The sequence below is a fragment of the Tamandua tetradactyla genome, chromosome 20, assembly GCF_023851605.1.
Source record: "Tamandua tetradactyla isolate mTamTet1 chromosome 20, mTamTet1.pri, whole genome shotgun sequence".
In the NCBI taxonomy this organism is placed as follows: Eukaryota; Metazoa; Chordata; class Mammalia; order Pilosa; family Myrmecophagidae; genus Tamandua; species Tamandua tetradactyla.
The window spans coordinates 16,343,170-16,359,783 of NC_135346.1; the positions used below are offsets into that span (position 1 = coordinate 16,343,170).

At 39.0% G+C, this 16,614-nt stretch overlaps 1 long non-coding RNA gene and 1 pseudogene across 1 annotated transcript in view; one reads left to right on the top strand and one right to left on the bottom strand.

Annotated features, from left to right (window-relative positions):
* The window catches only part of LOC143664999 (uncharacterized), a 131,703-nt gene that overhangs the window by 67,138 nt on the left and 47,951 nt on the right, over positions 1-16,614 (top strand). The gene's annotated exons all lie outside the window — the stretch shown is intronic.
* Positions 6,067-6,863, bottom strand: LOC143664706 (double homeobox protein A-like; annotated as a pseudogene).

Here is a 16,614-nt window from a genome sequence, read left to right on the forward strand (position 1 = left end):
TTAATGACTGTAATTCTATAATCTTGGTATTTGTGTGGCTAATCCCTTCTCCTGTCCCCAGCCTAGTTCTTCTTTTCCAGGAGTGTTCTGTCCATCCTTGACCCTTTGCTCTTTCATGTGAACGTTTTTAAATAGCTTGTCAAATATTATAAAAATTTGGAATGATTGAAATTATCCTGAAGCTATAGATCAATATGAGGAGAAATCTGTTCTAGGTTGTAGTCTCTTCCAACCCATGAATTATGGCGTTACTCCATTTATTAGGTCTTCTATTAATGTCTTTCAATAGGATTTAATACTATATTCCTCAAAAGTCTTAGATATCTTTTGATCACTTATTTCTAGGTAATATATATTTGGTTGCTGTCATAAATGGTGTGTTTATTGCATTTTATAGCAGTTTGCTATATAGAGAGACATAATTAAGCTGCTCTGTATTTATCACTTACTGATATACTTATCATTTTCTTATTTTGCAATTTGTTTGTGTGTTTTCTTTCATTAGAATGTAAGCTACACTAGGGCAGGGATTTTTTTTTCTGTTTTGTGCATTACTGTATCTCCAGCATCTAAAACAGTGCTCCACTTATAGTAGGTATTCAGTAAATATTTTTTGAATGAACGGGGTGAATTCTACTAATTCTAATAATTTACATTATAGATATGGTGAAGGGGAAGTTTCTATGCAACACAATCATATCATATACAACTAATGATTGCTTAAATTATTCTTTTAAGTCCATGCCTTTTTTTGTTGTCTTATTACTCAGGTTAGTTCCTTTCATATATTGTTAAATAGAATTGATAATGATGATATTCTTTTCTTGCTCCAGATTTTAGAATTAAAACTTAAATATTTCTTTATTATATGTGAAGTATATGTGTGAGGGTGTATACTTTTTATGGGAGGGGACTTTTGCTTTATCGCATTAAGAAAAATTTCTTTTATTCCTAGTTTGCTAATTAAAAATATTTTTAAAAACTGGATATTAAATTAACTGATATGTTTCTCTGCTTTTATTGACAAGGTCATATGGTTTTACACCTCCAATAAATTAGTATGGTGAAATGGATTAATAGAGTTTCTCATATTAAACCAACCTTGCATTTTTGGGATAAATTTCACCTAGTCCTGATGTATTATCTTGCGTATGTATTGTGTTGTTTGATTTGTCAGTTTTTTTTTTAAGGAATTTTACATGTATGTTCATGACTATGATTGGCCTGCAAGTTTTTACTTACTGTAATATTGGAAGGGTCTGTCACTAATATGGGGTAGGGAGATAGAACTATCTCTGATGCATTTGTAGTTTTTTTCTCATTTTCATTACTAATACTATATATCTGTGTTTACCTTATTCATGTTCTTGTTCAAAGTCAACTTGATGTCTTTCCAAAGAATCAATACTGATTGGACATTCTCTTTCTTTTTTTTTTTTGTATGCTGTATGGTGGGGGTCACATTTCATTCTTTTTCCTTGTGAGTATCCCTATGGCTGTATTACAGCACCATTTGTTACATTTTTGTTTGGTTGGTTGGTTCGTTTGCTTGCTTGCTTGTTTGGGAAGTGCCTGGGCTGGGAATCGAACCTGGATCTCCCACATGGCAGGTAAGAATTCTACCACCGAAATACCCTTGTACCCCTGGAAATTATTTTTTAACCTCTTTGTTTTAAATCTGGTCACTCAAATCATGATCCGCATACCTTTGCATGTCAGGATTTTTAATTCTAGGTTAATTTTTATAGCCCTACAAATGAGATAGTAATGCTTTGTTTTGTTTCCCACAATCAATGCTTGCTTAAATTTACCAACATATTTCTTTGTCTTTGGCTTCCTCATTCCTACCTCCACCTAAGACCTTTCTGAAATAATTTCCCTTATTCCTGAAGTGCTTATTTTAGAAGTTATTTCAGTGGAAGTCTCTTGGCAATAAACACTCCATTTTTGTAAAAACAAAACAAAATCTTATTTTGTATTTGTTCTTGAAGTTAGTTTCCCTGGGTATAAATTCTGGGTTGACAGTGCTTTTTCTTTTGGTGCTTTACAGATATTGTTCCACTGTCTTCTGTCTTCCAATTTTACTCTCCGAAGGCAACTGTCAGTCTAATTCAGTGGTTTTCAAAAAGTGGTCCCTAGACCGGCAAAATCAGTATCACTTTGGAACTTGTAAGAAATGCGGTTTTGGGAACCTCATTCTAGACCTAATGAATTAAAAGCCTGTGGGAGGAGCTCAGGAATATGTGTTTTTAAAAGTCCTATAGGTGACGCACTAAAATTTGCAAGCTGTTAATCTAGTCGTTATTCCTTTGAAAATAACTCAACTTTTGCAAATCAAAACCACAATGAGATATCATCTCACACCCACCAGAATGGCCATTATCAACAAAACAGAAAATGACAAGTGCTGGAGAGGATGCGGAGAAAGAGGCACACTTATCCACTGTTGGTGAATGTCAAATGGTGCAACCACTGTGGAAGGCAGTTTGGCGGTTCCTCAAAAAGCTGAATATAGAATTGCCAAATGACCCAGCAATACCATTGCTAGGCAACTACTCAAAGGACTTAAGGGCAAAGACACAAACGGACATTTGCACACCAATGTTTATAGCAGCGTTATTTACAATTGCAAAGAGATGGAAACAGCCAAAATGTCCATCAACAGAAGAGTGGCTAAACAAACTGTGGTATATACATACGATGGAATATTATGCAGCTTTAAGACAGGATAAACTTATGAAGCATGTAATAACATGGATGGACCTAGAGAATATTATGCTGAGTGAATCCAGCCAAAAACTAAAGGACAAATACTGTATGGTCCCACTGATGTGAACCGACATTGGAGAATAAACTTGGAATATGTCATTGGTAACAGAGTCCAGCAGGAGTTAGAAACAGGGTAAGATAATGGGTAATTGGAGCTGAAGGGATACAGACTGTGCAACAGAACTAGATACAAAAACTCAAAAATGGACAGCACAATAATACCTAATTGTAATCATGTTAAAACACTGAATGAAGCTGCATCTGAGCTATAGGTTTTTTTTTTTTTTACTATTATTATTACTTTTATTTCTTTTCTCTATATTAACATTCTATATCTTTTTCTGTTGTGTTGCTAGTTCTTCTAAACCGATGCGAATGTACTAAGAAACGATGATCATGCATCTATGTGATGATGTTAAGAATTACTGATTGCATATGTAGAATGGTATGATTTCTAAATGTTGGGTTAATTTCTTTTTTTCCGTTAATTAATAATAATAATAAAAAGATATGAGACTCTTGTGTCCATGAAGCAAGAACAAGATGCTATGAAATATTCAGAGAACCAAAAACTATGATAGCAGAAATTAAAAGTTCAATAGTAGGAAGAAGAAAGCTACCAGAAAGTAGAACAAAAAGACAAAAAGATGGAAAATTAAAAAGAAAACATAGAACATTATAAAAGCCCAGGAAGTCAAAGAATCAAGTAATAGAAAATCCAGAAAGAGAACGGAAAAATGGTCAAAGTAATAACTCAAGAAATTTCCCCATAATTGAAGGAAATGAAATTTCACATTGAAAGGCCCACAAAGTCCTAGAATAATGGATGAATACAGACTTACTTAAAGACACATAATTGTGAAATTCAGAATAATAGAAAAGTAGAGAACATCCTTAAAGCTTCATTTTTTTATACAGAGACTCGAGAAGCAGAATGGAACTGGTCTTCCCAATTGCAAATCAGAAAACTAGAAGGCAGCAGAGCAATGCCCTGAAAATTCTGAGCGAAAAAATGTTTAACCTAGAATTCCACACCCATACTATTGAAGGAATATCAGAGTAAAATAAAAATATCTCTACAAACGCAAGGTCTGAAAAACCTGTTTGGAAAAACCTTTCTCAAAAAACTACCAAAGAATATGTTCCACCAAAAACAAGAAAGTAAACCAAGAAATAGGAAGACAAGAGAAACAAACAAACAAACAAACAACAACAACAACAACAACAACAAAAACAGGTAATCTAACATAAAAGCGAGGCTTAGAGTCCCTAGGAAGATGATAGAGTCCCCAGGAAGACAGCACTGAAGCAGGTCTTGAGAACAATTAGGAGAGATTAGAATAGGTGGGAAGGTAGCAAGAGGGAGTTTTTCAAGAAGATAAGAAGATAGAACTTACTGTGGTTAATTAAGAGGGGATTTAGACAACTGGCAAAGAGTTTTGGATTGAATAACTGTAAGAAAAATAAAATTTTTGCAAGAAAGCAAAAAAAAAAATAACTCAACTTTTATTTTTGGCTGCTTTTAAGGTTTTGCCTTTGTTCTTGGTGAATTATGATGCGTCCAGAAATGGATTTATTTTTATGTATCTTAATTTGGGATTTCCTGGACTTCCTGAATCTAAGGATTGGGACTGTCACTAATGTTGGAAAATTGTAACCCATTACCTCCCCCCACACACTGTATGATCTCATTTATATGAAATACATATAATAAGCAAACTTCACAGAGACAGATGGACTTACAGGTTACCAGCGGCCATGGCGGTGGGGAGGGGGTAGTAGGTGGGGTAAAGGGGGAGTTATTGCTTAATGGGTACAGAGTTTCTGTTTGAGATGATGAAAAAAATTGAGGTATGGATGCTAGTGATGGTAGCACAATATTGTGAATTGAATTAATGCCACTGAATTGTATACTTGAAAGTGAGTAAAGTGAGAGGTTTTGAGTTATACATTTGGTACTCCCACAAACAATATTAAAAAAAAAAGATTAAAGTGAAAAAAACCTGTTCTATCCTCATTTTTCCACCTCTCTTCCTAAGAGGTAACTTGTGTGAGGACGGAGGAGGTATAACTGAGAAATTAGGATTTAATAAATAACTGTGACTACTGCCTCATTATATAGCTATTTCTTTTTAGTGTCTAGTATTTTAGATTAGCCAGAAGGAAATACCTGAAATTGTTGAACTGTAACCCAGCAGCCCTGGTCTTTGATAATGATTGTATAACTAGAATGAGGGAAAAAAGTCAGTTGCCCATGTTTGTTTGGCTCTACTTCTGGATGTTTTGTTCTGTTAACTAACACTGTCTTAGTTAATTCTACTATAAGTCTTAAAATTGGGTTCAGTGCAATACTAGTGGCCAATAAGAGGGAGAGGTAAGGAATATGGATGTTTAGAGTTTTCTTTTTTCCTTTTATTTCTTTTTTTGGAGTAATGCTAATGTTCTAAAAACGATCATGGGGATGAAAGCACAACTATGTGGCCCATTGATTGTATACTCTGGATGGATTGTATGATGTGTGAATATATCTCAGTAAAATTAATGTTACCAGTTTCTTGAACATCTCTGGAGAGAAATTGTAGGCATAAAGAGGTTTCTGAATTTGTGTCCATTCCCTACATAAATGGTAGCACATTCTACATATACAAGGTAACTCTTCAAGAGACTTCTTGAGTTAGCATACTATCTTTCCATCTTTATTAAAATTATTCAATCCATTGTTGTAAAGTGCAGCTGTGTTACTTTGTAGAATGTCACTCAGTTTTGTCTGTCTGGTGTTTTGTTATGATTAAATTAAGCTCTTTTGGCAGTATACCACAGAAAGGATGTCGTGTCTTTTTTAGAGGCTTCATATCAGGAGGCACCTCACGTCAGTCTGTGTTATTGTTGATGAAGCAAATTTTGAGCACTTGGTTAAGGTGGAGTCTGTTAGGTTTCTCCAATACAAATTTACCAGTTTTCCTCTTGTAATTAATAAGTAATCCATGGGTAGGTTCTTGGAGACAATACATAACCTTGTTCTTCATAAAGCATTCATTTCAAGAGTTTTACATCTACTGATGATTTTTGCCTGAATCAATTATTACTGTGATGATTAAAAACGGTATGTATTGGTTTTATTTTCACTGTTCTCAAACTCTGCTGAACCCTAGATCCAGGCTGGGTGAGTATCTCTGTGGAGTGCCTCTGGGGCCTGTCTCTGCCTCCTGAAGTCTTGCTTGCCATTCCCAGAATGCTCAACTTGCAGTCTCAGAGGAAAAGTGCATTCCCAGGAAGAGTGAGAAAGATTTGGGGCTTGGGATGATGATATCAGATACACTGGACTTGTTTCTATGCCCCCTCATCCTGGCTGCAGAGAAATAAAACAGTTGCTAGTGAGGTTGGTGGTATTTTGTGTAGCTTCCGTGCCTGAGAACTCAGTCATACCTTGAACTCAGTCGTACCTTGAACTCTTTCTTCTCAGAGATCTTGTGCCTTGTCCTGTATTTGTTCTAGGATTTTACCAAGTTCTCTTTTTCTTTGGACATGGAATCTAGCTCTTTCATTTTGAAACCAAATTTGGATTCTTGACTCTGAAACCCCAATTTCTTTAGCAAGTCGTTCTCTGGAATCAATCCAAGGGTGAGGGTTTTTCCTGGGTGCCTTGGTGAGAGTGCATAATTGGGAAGAGGTTGAGGAGGGATGGCACCGTCTGGCTTCTCTAACTTGAGTTTCTGCAGGGGGGGATCTTGCCTGTGGGCTTGGCTTCATCCTAAGGCCTGCTCAGGTTCTGTTCGCTGGAATGAGTGTGTAGCTCTTTGATTCTGAAACCAAATCTGGATTCTAGACTCTTCAGTGTTAATTTCTAAAGCACGTTTGTGTTTGGTGGCATAATGCGGGTCAGGTGTTTGGTTGAAAGTGTCTGTGAGGATTTTCAGCTGCTCCACTGTGAATTTGGTGTGACTGAGCCTTTGGCATGTAGCAGTGATCTCCCTCTTATTCACTGCAATTGCTATTGAATGAAATTGGGACTGGTAGTGTAATTTGTGGGGCTGAAAATGCAGAGCTACCTGTTCATCTGAAATTAAGAATTTCAGGTGGCGACAGCGGAGCATGAAACCCAGTGCAGTATCCTTCTAAGCGCAGGGCCTTCTGCAGCCTCGCATGGCACATACTATCCACCCAGAGACATTGTTGAAAGTCTGACTAATAGAACAGCCCTCTTGCAAAAACATGGATCTCCAACTCTGGACAGTAGCTACCCCCACTACAAATCAATCAAAATTGCCTAGAAACTAAAAGAAATCATGATTTGGAGAAGTTCCACCAGTGGAGCCCAGAGATAAGAATCGAGTAAAATCATTGCCTAATGACAAATATTGGCATGGCAAGTAAAAGAAGTGAGGGGAGAGTAGAAGGCAGCTCTGAGGTTGCATTTTCAGCAGAGTAGTTCCCCTTACCTCTTTAAATATTGCTTTTACTCTATTTTCTCAACTATTTTCTTTTGGGATTCCAATAAGGCTTATGTTGGAAATCCTCACTTTACCCTCCCTATCTTTGAATTACCCTTTCCCATATTTTCTTTATCTTGTTAATTTTACTATATTTACAGTCACTTTTAATATCATCTAATTCACTAATTATCTCATTAACTGTGCTTTACCTACTCAGTGTCCAGTTTCAGTCATTATTTGCTTCTAGAAGAGCTACTTCTAAAACATGCCTGGTTAGTTTGGATAGACTTATTTCTTCAATACTCATTTTTTTATTTTAAAAACTTATTTACACTTATTTTATATTTTATATCTCATAATTCCCATATCTGAAGCATTTGAGACAGTGGTTCTGTAGTTTATTTCTGCTGTCTCCCCTACAGATTGCCTCATTTCCCCATGCATTTAGTGATTTCTCATTTTGGACTCATTATCCTTGGAACTTTATTTATTGTAAGTGTTAGAGGCCTGAGTCTAAAGTGAATTTCCCCAAAGAGGAGTTGTGTTTGCTTCTTCTAGGGGCACATTCCATTTTGTTTTTCAGCTTGGGATTTTGGACCACACAGGTAATATGAACTCTGTCCTTAAACCCACTGAATTCAGATTGTGTTAGAGATTCTCATGGGAAAGGCTCTCTTTTCTTTCTTTTTTATTGTACCCTATAGAGAGCCAAAGCCAAGACTGTCATATTTACCTTCCCTTTCCTAAGGGAAATGACTGCAGTCATTGCCTTTTGAAGGCCTTTGCCTTCTTGGGGTCTCTGATGGCACCCACTTACTGCTGGGAGCTGGGCTTTGTTTCCTGTCCCTTGCATGGGTGGATTATCAAAATATAGCAATAGACAATCAAAATAGCAGAGACTGAGGGGGAAAAGGGTCATACCAGTATTAGCTTAACTCTCTGGATTTTTTCCTGCTGATTGAGGAATTGAAAAAAACTATCTTAGTGACTAACCTATCAAGAAAGTAAATCAGTTTTATCCAATATTTTGAGAAATGCTATACCAGGAGGATTTTCTCTGAGCATCTTGTCAGCCCTATTATTAGACCTTGAGGTCACTTGATTGTTTATCCTAACCCCTCTGACCTCACAGTCTTGTCACTGCACATACTCTTCATTATCCTGGCCCTAGAGTGACCATACTGGCCGCAGCATCCAGAGGTGGTTTGGGAATTTCACTTGGAGAAGGCAGGACCAGATGTATTTGAGTAACCTGTGGGGTTTTGTCTACAAGAGCCCAGACCTCATCTTGGCTTCCCAGCGTTTCTTTGCCTCAGATAACCTGGCAACCAGCTGAGAGGGGTGTTGTGAAGGTCCTGTCTCCTTTGTCCCTCCTACCTCACCTTGGGAGAGCTAGGCCCAGATGCCAGAAGGGAACCATAAGAGGAGATAGGCTGTGGTTCAGAAGCTGTGGGATGGAGGCAACGGTGCGGTGGGTGTCCTGGATCTGGTCCGATGTGACCCCAGAGGTGGGAAATTCCCTCCACTCACAGATCCTACAGTGGGGAAAAAACAAACAAAACAAAAAAAACAATGAATATAGTACAAAGTAGGAGCACAAAAATATTTGTGGAATGTATGAGTTTACAGAATTCTATCTGAGCCTTGGAACACACTGGAGGTTCTTGTTCATGATGGGCCCCAGTTCATTATTCTGTTCGCTTGTTCCTTTAAGATGAATTTGTATTGAGCATCCATCAGGTACTATGTTCTGTGCGAGCTGCACAAAAATATACTTGGTACTCGCCCTTAGGAGTTTACAGTTTATTTGGAGCGGGACACATTCCCTGGGCAGGCAGGCACTGAAAGGGCTGTGGTTGTGGTTTTGTGGGTTGATAGGGAAGGGTCAGACTGAGTTCTGCTCATGTGGCTCATAGACTTGGGAAAGAACAAAGCAATGCGTAACTCAGGTGCAAGGCATACTTTACTCTCTTGGGACTTTTAAAAAGGCTGAAGCGAGGAAAGTGATTAATGACCCTTGGGGCCCAGGAAAAGGGCTGCTTCTGATGGTTGAGGAGGACCAGAACGGGGGGTCAAATACGACCCCAAAACATGCCAGGGATGAGGCAGGCGCTTCAGCCGAGTACAGAAGTAGGGAAATAGAGAAGGTATTCCAGAAACAGAGGAAACTAATGTAGGATGGGTATAAAGCAGATTGAGAGAAGATTAAAATGGAAAAAGAGTTTAGGGTTTGTATTAGCTAGGTTTCTCTAGAGAGACAGAATCAATAGGAAATATCCGTAGATATAAAATTCATAAATGTGTCTTACATAATTGTGGGAATGTAGAGTCAAGAATCTGTAGGGCAGGCTGTGAAGCTGATGATGCCAATGGAGGGTCTGGATGAACTCCACAGGAGAGGCTCACTGACCAAAACCCGGAGAGAATCCTTCTGATGTCTCTTCTGAATCTTCCTTGAAAGGCATCTGGTGAATAGATTAAGCACTCGTCATTGCAGAAGACACACCCCTTGGCTGATTACAAATGGAATTAGCTGTGGATGCAATTGACATGATCATGATTTAATTCTATGAAATGTCCTCATAGCAACAGACTAGGCCAGCACTTGCCCAACCAGACAAACGGGTACCACCTGGCCAAGTTGACACATGAACCTGACCATGACAGGGTTGATGGTGCTAGGCCTTGTGTACATGAAGAAAAGCTGTGGAGTTTGTACATTATTTATCTATCCATTTTTGTACGCAAAAGGGAGCCCTCATCTTCGGACCAAAAACAGTCCAGGGTATTTTTATGTTAATTGAGGTTGTTGACCCAAAACAGACAGGTCAGACATTTTATGTTGGGGTAGGAGGATTTGGAGGAGTCCCTGGAGTTCCCCTGGGAGGGTTTGGTGGGGCTGGTTTCCAGGCAGGGTGGTGCTCCTGGCATCAGGAGTGGGGCTGTGTCCCATGGCCACCTGGCTGTGGCGTTATGTCTTGTCTGTGCATAGTCTGTTATTGTGGAAAGTGGCTTTGTTACTGTTGGTTGGCATTAGCCAGCTCTTACATCCTGGCCTGGTGCTCATCAACTATTTGTTCAAGAACTATTTGCTAAAGTACAAAATGACTCTGGAATTATTCTGCACAAAACTTCAAACAGCAGAATAAATAACCATTCCCCTCATTAATCCCTATAGAACAGCATCTCTTTGAGAGCTTTGCTTCTCCATAATGAAAATATGTCAGCACTGAATATATATGTTCATGCTGTTGGGACTGAATGGTGAAATGAATTGAATTCTCTACTTGGCCCCGAGTGAAATATGGGAGTTTGTGGTGAGCGAGGCACCAAGTGCTGTGAAGTTGAAATCTGGACTCTGAGAAGCCACGGGGCGGCTAAGATCAAGGGAGAGAAGGGAAAGAGAGGGCTGCATGTGATTAAAGTGTAAAGCAATTCTCCACAAAAAATTAATCTCGATTCACCTCCATTTATAAGAGAAAGCTAAGCTGCATGGTACAACACAGTGCTCAAGAAAAATGTCTGAGCTTTCTTTTTCTCAACCACGTGGAAATCAGCGGAAAGCCCAGGAGTGAGGTTTTGATGTATAGAAATGGTTCTATAAAAAGCAAAGATCACAGCTGCCAGTGAGTACCAAATCATGGGGCCTCAGAGGCCAGCAGGCCCCATCCATTCATTTCACAGGCAAGAAACCTGAGGCCCAGCAAGGGAAGGGACTTGCCTGAGGGAAACGCTGGGAGCTCCTGAAATTCGTATTCATGATAGCCTGTGCTGCAGAGTGGCTTATTCATTCGCCCTGAGCTTAGTCTGTCTAGCACTGTCTGTCCTTTCACTCTTTCTAGCAAAGAAATTGGGAGTTCTTTGAGGACTAGTTGTGATTTCCTGATCGCACAGTGCCCGGTACCTGAGAGCTAGTGTGAACTGATGTACTGTTCTTACCCATATTGTGGGTTCAGGGTGTCTGTTTTGTTTAGGTATTTGTATATTTATTTTTATTTACTTATCTGATCTATATGTATTTCTTCTTTTTTTTTAAAGTCAGGGCATATACACTCTAGCATAGGGATTTAGAACAAGGGCTTTGGAGACACCCATCCTAAGTTCAAACACTCACTCTGTCATTTGCGAGTTGTGTGACTTTGGACAAATTGCTTAACCTCTCTGTAAAATAGGAACAGGGATAGCATCAATCTCCAGAACTGTTGGGCGGCTTCCAGGAGAGAATGTAGATATAGGTAAGCAGCTTATACTCAGCCTTGGCATCAATTAATGGTGATGGGTAATGATAATTCCCTGTCATCCTGGCTCCCTTCTGCACCAGTTCCCCCAGAGTTGTAACTAGCAGAGGTTGTAGAGCATCCAGTTGAGACCCAACGTTCTCTAGCTGTTACAGCATTGTTGCTTTTCCTGGCTTGCAAAGATGGCTCCAATTAGTGTCTTCTTAACGGGAGAAGAGTGTGGACCGCTGATCAAACTGTTAGGTTGATGCCTTCTGCTTGTTTTTGAAATGGAATGTGGGTCACTGGGAAGTGAGGAAAGCTGCTCTAAGCAGGAGCCCCTGATCCCCAAGCCACAGAAACATCACCACCCACTTCTCTATTTTAAGCAATGGCCAGAATTTTCCATAGAATGTAAGACCTGAGTTTTCATTAGTTTGTCTTTTTTGACAGAATGTGATAAGCCATACAGCTTTTTAAAATCAGGCTTAGATTTATGTGAATATAGTTAAAATTTGTGAAAAGTAGAAAGAAAACACTTATGTATAATCAAATGGTTTCTAAGTCCTTACTAAAAAACAAAGAAAAATGATGAAGGGAGCCTATTTCCAGGATGGAACAGGAAATAGAGACAACAGAAGAATGGGGTTTCTCTTTGATTTCTGGGAGTGTGTATTACCAGCTGCTTCAATCCCAAGTCCTATGGTTGAAAAGACATGCAACTCATTTGGCACACTCAAACCATTTCTTGGCATCAGATTTGCCATTTGAATTTGTAACCTTCAAACCTGTGAAAAATAAAACTCATTGACATGGCGGATTAGTCATCAATGGTCCTATACAAAGACTGTGTTTCCATTAATATGAGACATCCGGGAAAGGCAAATCTATAGAAACAGAAGGTATTCTAGTTGGCAGTTGCCCAGGGATCAGGGTGGGAAAAGGGAAATACTATAGATGAGCATGAGTTTTCTATATGGGTTAATAGAAATATTCTGAAACTGGATTGTGGTGATGGTTGGCAAATATTTCAATTTACTAAAAGTTATTGACTTGTGTGCTTAAAATTGATAAATTTTATACTGAGTTTATACCCTTATAAGCCTGTTTTAAAAAATTCAACCCGTGTTCTTGCATTAACCATTCTTTCTCAGTCTTGCAAGTTCTTCCCTGAAGGTATTGACCAAATGCCATCCATTTGAAACTTTGAGTTGTATGTATGTTATCAAAAGAAAAGTTTTTTTTAAAAAAGTCACCCTTTTTATGTGGTCTTATTTTTATCATTCTAGGCAGAATGAACTGGAATGATGTCTCCTTTGTTCCTTTTACCATTTGCTTTTCCACATTATTCATTCAGCAGGCAGTACCTGCTCATCTAGCATGAGTTGGGCACTAAGGAATGGGAAAAAGTAGGATTAAAGGACATCTCTTAGTTTTGAAGGGCTCAGATTTGATGAGATAATTGGGCATGGACAGTTACATGGGGGGGACGAGTGCCAATTTGGGGATATACACATAATACTAGAGAAGAGAGGAGGAAGACATGATTTTGCTGGAGCACTGAGAAGGCTTTCCAGAGGAGGAATAATTGAGCAGAGAACCCAGGGAATTCCAGGTAAAGGAACCATCAACAGGGGTACAGAGGCTTGAAAAAGGTGGAAGTGCTTGGAAAAAATTAGAATTTGAGAAGTAAAGAATGTGAGGGGCCCAAGGAGAACAAAGGAATCCATTACAAAGGATCCTCTTTGCCAAGCCAAGTAAGGGCGTACCTTGTTTTACTGCACTTAGCTCTATCAGGCATCACAGATACTGCATTTTTTTTACAAATCAAAGGTTTATGGCAACGTTTGTTGAGCAATTCTATTGGTGCCATTTCCAACAGCATGTGCTCACTTTGTGTGTGTCACATTTTAATGTATGTACATTGTTTTTTAGACATGATGCTATTGCACACTTTATAGACTACGGTATGGTGTATATATAACTTTTATATGTAATGGGAAGCCAAAACTTTGCATGACTCACCTTATTGTGGTGTTCTGGAACCAAACCCAATATATCTCTGATGTATCCTTGTAGTTTGGATTTGGTCCTGAAGATGATGTGGGAAACCTTCAAAATTAAGTAGGGCAGTGACATAATCAGATTTGTTTTTTAGAATAAAGTGTTCTGGCAGCAGCAGTATGTAGGATGTATTGGAGCTGGGGAAGGATAAAAACAGGGTCACTAGTTACTCCTTGGACAGTTGAGAGATGGTGGCTATTATGGATTGAATTGTTGCCTGCGCGCTCCCCCCCCCCCCAAAAGATCTGCTCAAGTCCTAATTCCCAGTTACATGATTGTGATTGCATTTGAAAATAGGATCTTTGAAGTTATTAAGATTAAGCCAACTGGATGTGCTGGTTTGAAGCTTTTATGTACCCCAGAAAAGGCCATGCACTTTTAATCCATTCCTGTAGGGGCAGACCTATTGTAGGTGGGATCTTTTGATTAGGTTGTTTCAATTGAAATGTGACCCACCCAATTCAAGGTAGGTCTTAACCCTTTACTGGAGTCCTTTATGAGAGGATAAAAGGCAGAAAATGCTGAGAGTAGAGAAAAGCCCCGGAGATGCTAAGAAAGGACCCACAAAAGCTCAGAGAGGAGGCTACTAGAACCAAGAGCTGAAAGCAATGGAACCTGGGAGCAAAGGACCAGTAGACACTGGCCATATGCCTTGCTATCTGACAGAGGAACCTCAGATGCCAGCGGCCTTTCTTCATAGAAGGCTTCCTCCTGTTGATGTCTTAATTGGGACATTTTCATGGCCTTAGAATTGTAAATTTGTAAACAAATAAATCTCCATTGTAAAAGCCAACCCATTTCTGGAGTGTTGTATTCTGGCAGCTTTAGCAAACAGAAACACTGGATTACAGTGGGCCATAATCTAATATGGCAGGTGTCCTTATAAGTAGAGAAAATTGGACATAGACTAATAGATGACCACATGACAGAGGCAGAGACTGAATTAAGCCAAAGAACACTATGGGTCACTGGTATGCAGTCTTGAGAACCCTACAGACTTTGAAGAAACGTGTCCCTGCTGACACATTGATTTCAGACTTCCAGCCTTCCTGACTCTGAGACAATAAATTTCTGTTGTTATAAACTACCCAGTTTTTTTCCTTTGAACATCCAGTTTGTGGACAAAACCATGGGCAGTGGTGGTGGGATAGAGAGGAAAAGAGATATTTAGAAAGAGACATTGCCCAGGCTCAGTGATTATTAAAGGCTGAAGGTAGGGTGGGCTGAGGATGAATTCAAGGTTTTGCCTAGAGAAGGAAGTAGGTGGTAGTTTTATTCCTGGAGTCAAGGATGACAGAACTCATTTTGAGGAGGAAGATGATGGATTATTTTTAAATTAATTTTTAAATTATATAAGACACTATAGTGCATTATTTTATGTTAAAAACAAACAAACAAAAAAACAATTGGAAGGGTGCACATGGTTCATTGTAGAATGCGCGCCTTCCACAAGGGAAAAGGTTCCATTCCTGGTCCATGCACCTAAAACAACAACAACAACAAAAACAATTAGAGCCACCAGCCCTAATTTCAGTCCTTTACTTGGAGGTCACCACAGTTTCCAGTGCTGAGTGTGCTTTCAGGCCTTGATCTGAATATTTACATACTTACCTTGAGAAAATGCAAAATAGCCCTTTTCAGGTATCTAACTTACATATGCCATGCTCTATATATCATTTGCTATTTCCCCTCTACAACCAATATTTTAGACATTTTCCTCATACCCAGGCCTTTAAAATTACTTTGTGCGTTTAAACTGCTGCATAGTATTCCAGTCTCCATTGACAAACATTTAGTTTATTTTTTCTCCCAAATGTCCTGTTTATAAAAATGCTGCTGCACTGAATATACTTTAATACATATCTCCATAAACAAGTGTGGTTTTGGGGGGAGTAGTTACTGAGCAGTGGAATCATTGACCTAGAATGCATGCCCAGCCGTGACTGGTACTGCACACCACCCTCCACCTGGCTTTTCTGACTGTAGCGTGTACAAGAGTTCTCCTTTCCCCACGTTCTTTCAACACCTGATCTTATCAGGCTTTCTTTTATGACTGCAAACAATACATCATTTTTTTCAATTTGTGTTTCTCTGATCGTGTGTGAGGTAGGGCAACATTCTTTGGCTATTTGTTTGGCTTTGTTTTTATCGCTTGCTCCTTAGTTTGTTGGGCTATATTTTTCTTATGGGTCTCTAGTTTTTTTTTTTTAGTATACCCTAATCCTTCATTTGTTTTATGTTGACAATATTGTCTTTAGTCTCTTGTTTATCTTTTAAGTTTATGAAGAGAAATTTATTAGTCGTTTCCTTTATGGCTCTTGTTATGATTTGTTCAAGAAAAGTCTTGCTGACTCTTAAGTCCATAGGGATATTAGCTCTTTATTTTGTTCTATTGTTTTGACTTTTGAAAGTTTGAAATTGAGGTGTCAGTGGGAAATTCAAGTAGAATTGTCTAAGTGACAGGTGATGATTTCAGAGTGGAACAGAAATGACAACCTAACTTTTAAGATAATAATTCGGGGCTTCTCCAGAGTGATCTGAACAGTGAATAAAAAAGTATTTGCAAAGTTCCCTTGGGGGAATGATGAGAAAGGGGGAAAATTCAACTTCCCTTATGTGGAGAATTCCTTATATTCTCACAACCAGTGGGGACAACCAAAGCAATAGGCTGGGCCCTCAATCTTGGGGTTTGTTCATATGAAACTTATCCCCGCAAAGGATAGGCTAAGCCTAATTAAAATTAGGCCTAAGAGTCACCCCCACAGAACTTCTTTTGTTGCTCAGATGTGGCCTCTCTGTCTCAGCCAACAAGACAAGCAAACTCACTGCCCTCCCCTCTCTACGTGGGACATGATTCCCAGGGGTGTAAACCTTCCGGCAACGTGGGACAGAAATCCTAGAATGAGCTGGGACTCAGCATCAAGGGATTGAGAAAACCTTGTAGATCAAAAGGGGGAAGAGAGAAATGAGGCAAAATAGAGTGTCAGTGGCCGAGAGATTTCAAATAGAGTCGAGAGGTTATCCTGGAGGTTATTCTTACGCATTATATAGATATCACCTTTTTGTTAAGGTATATTGGAGAGGCTGGAGGGAAGTGCCTGAAAATGTAGAGCTGTGTTCCAGTAGCCATG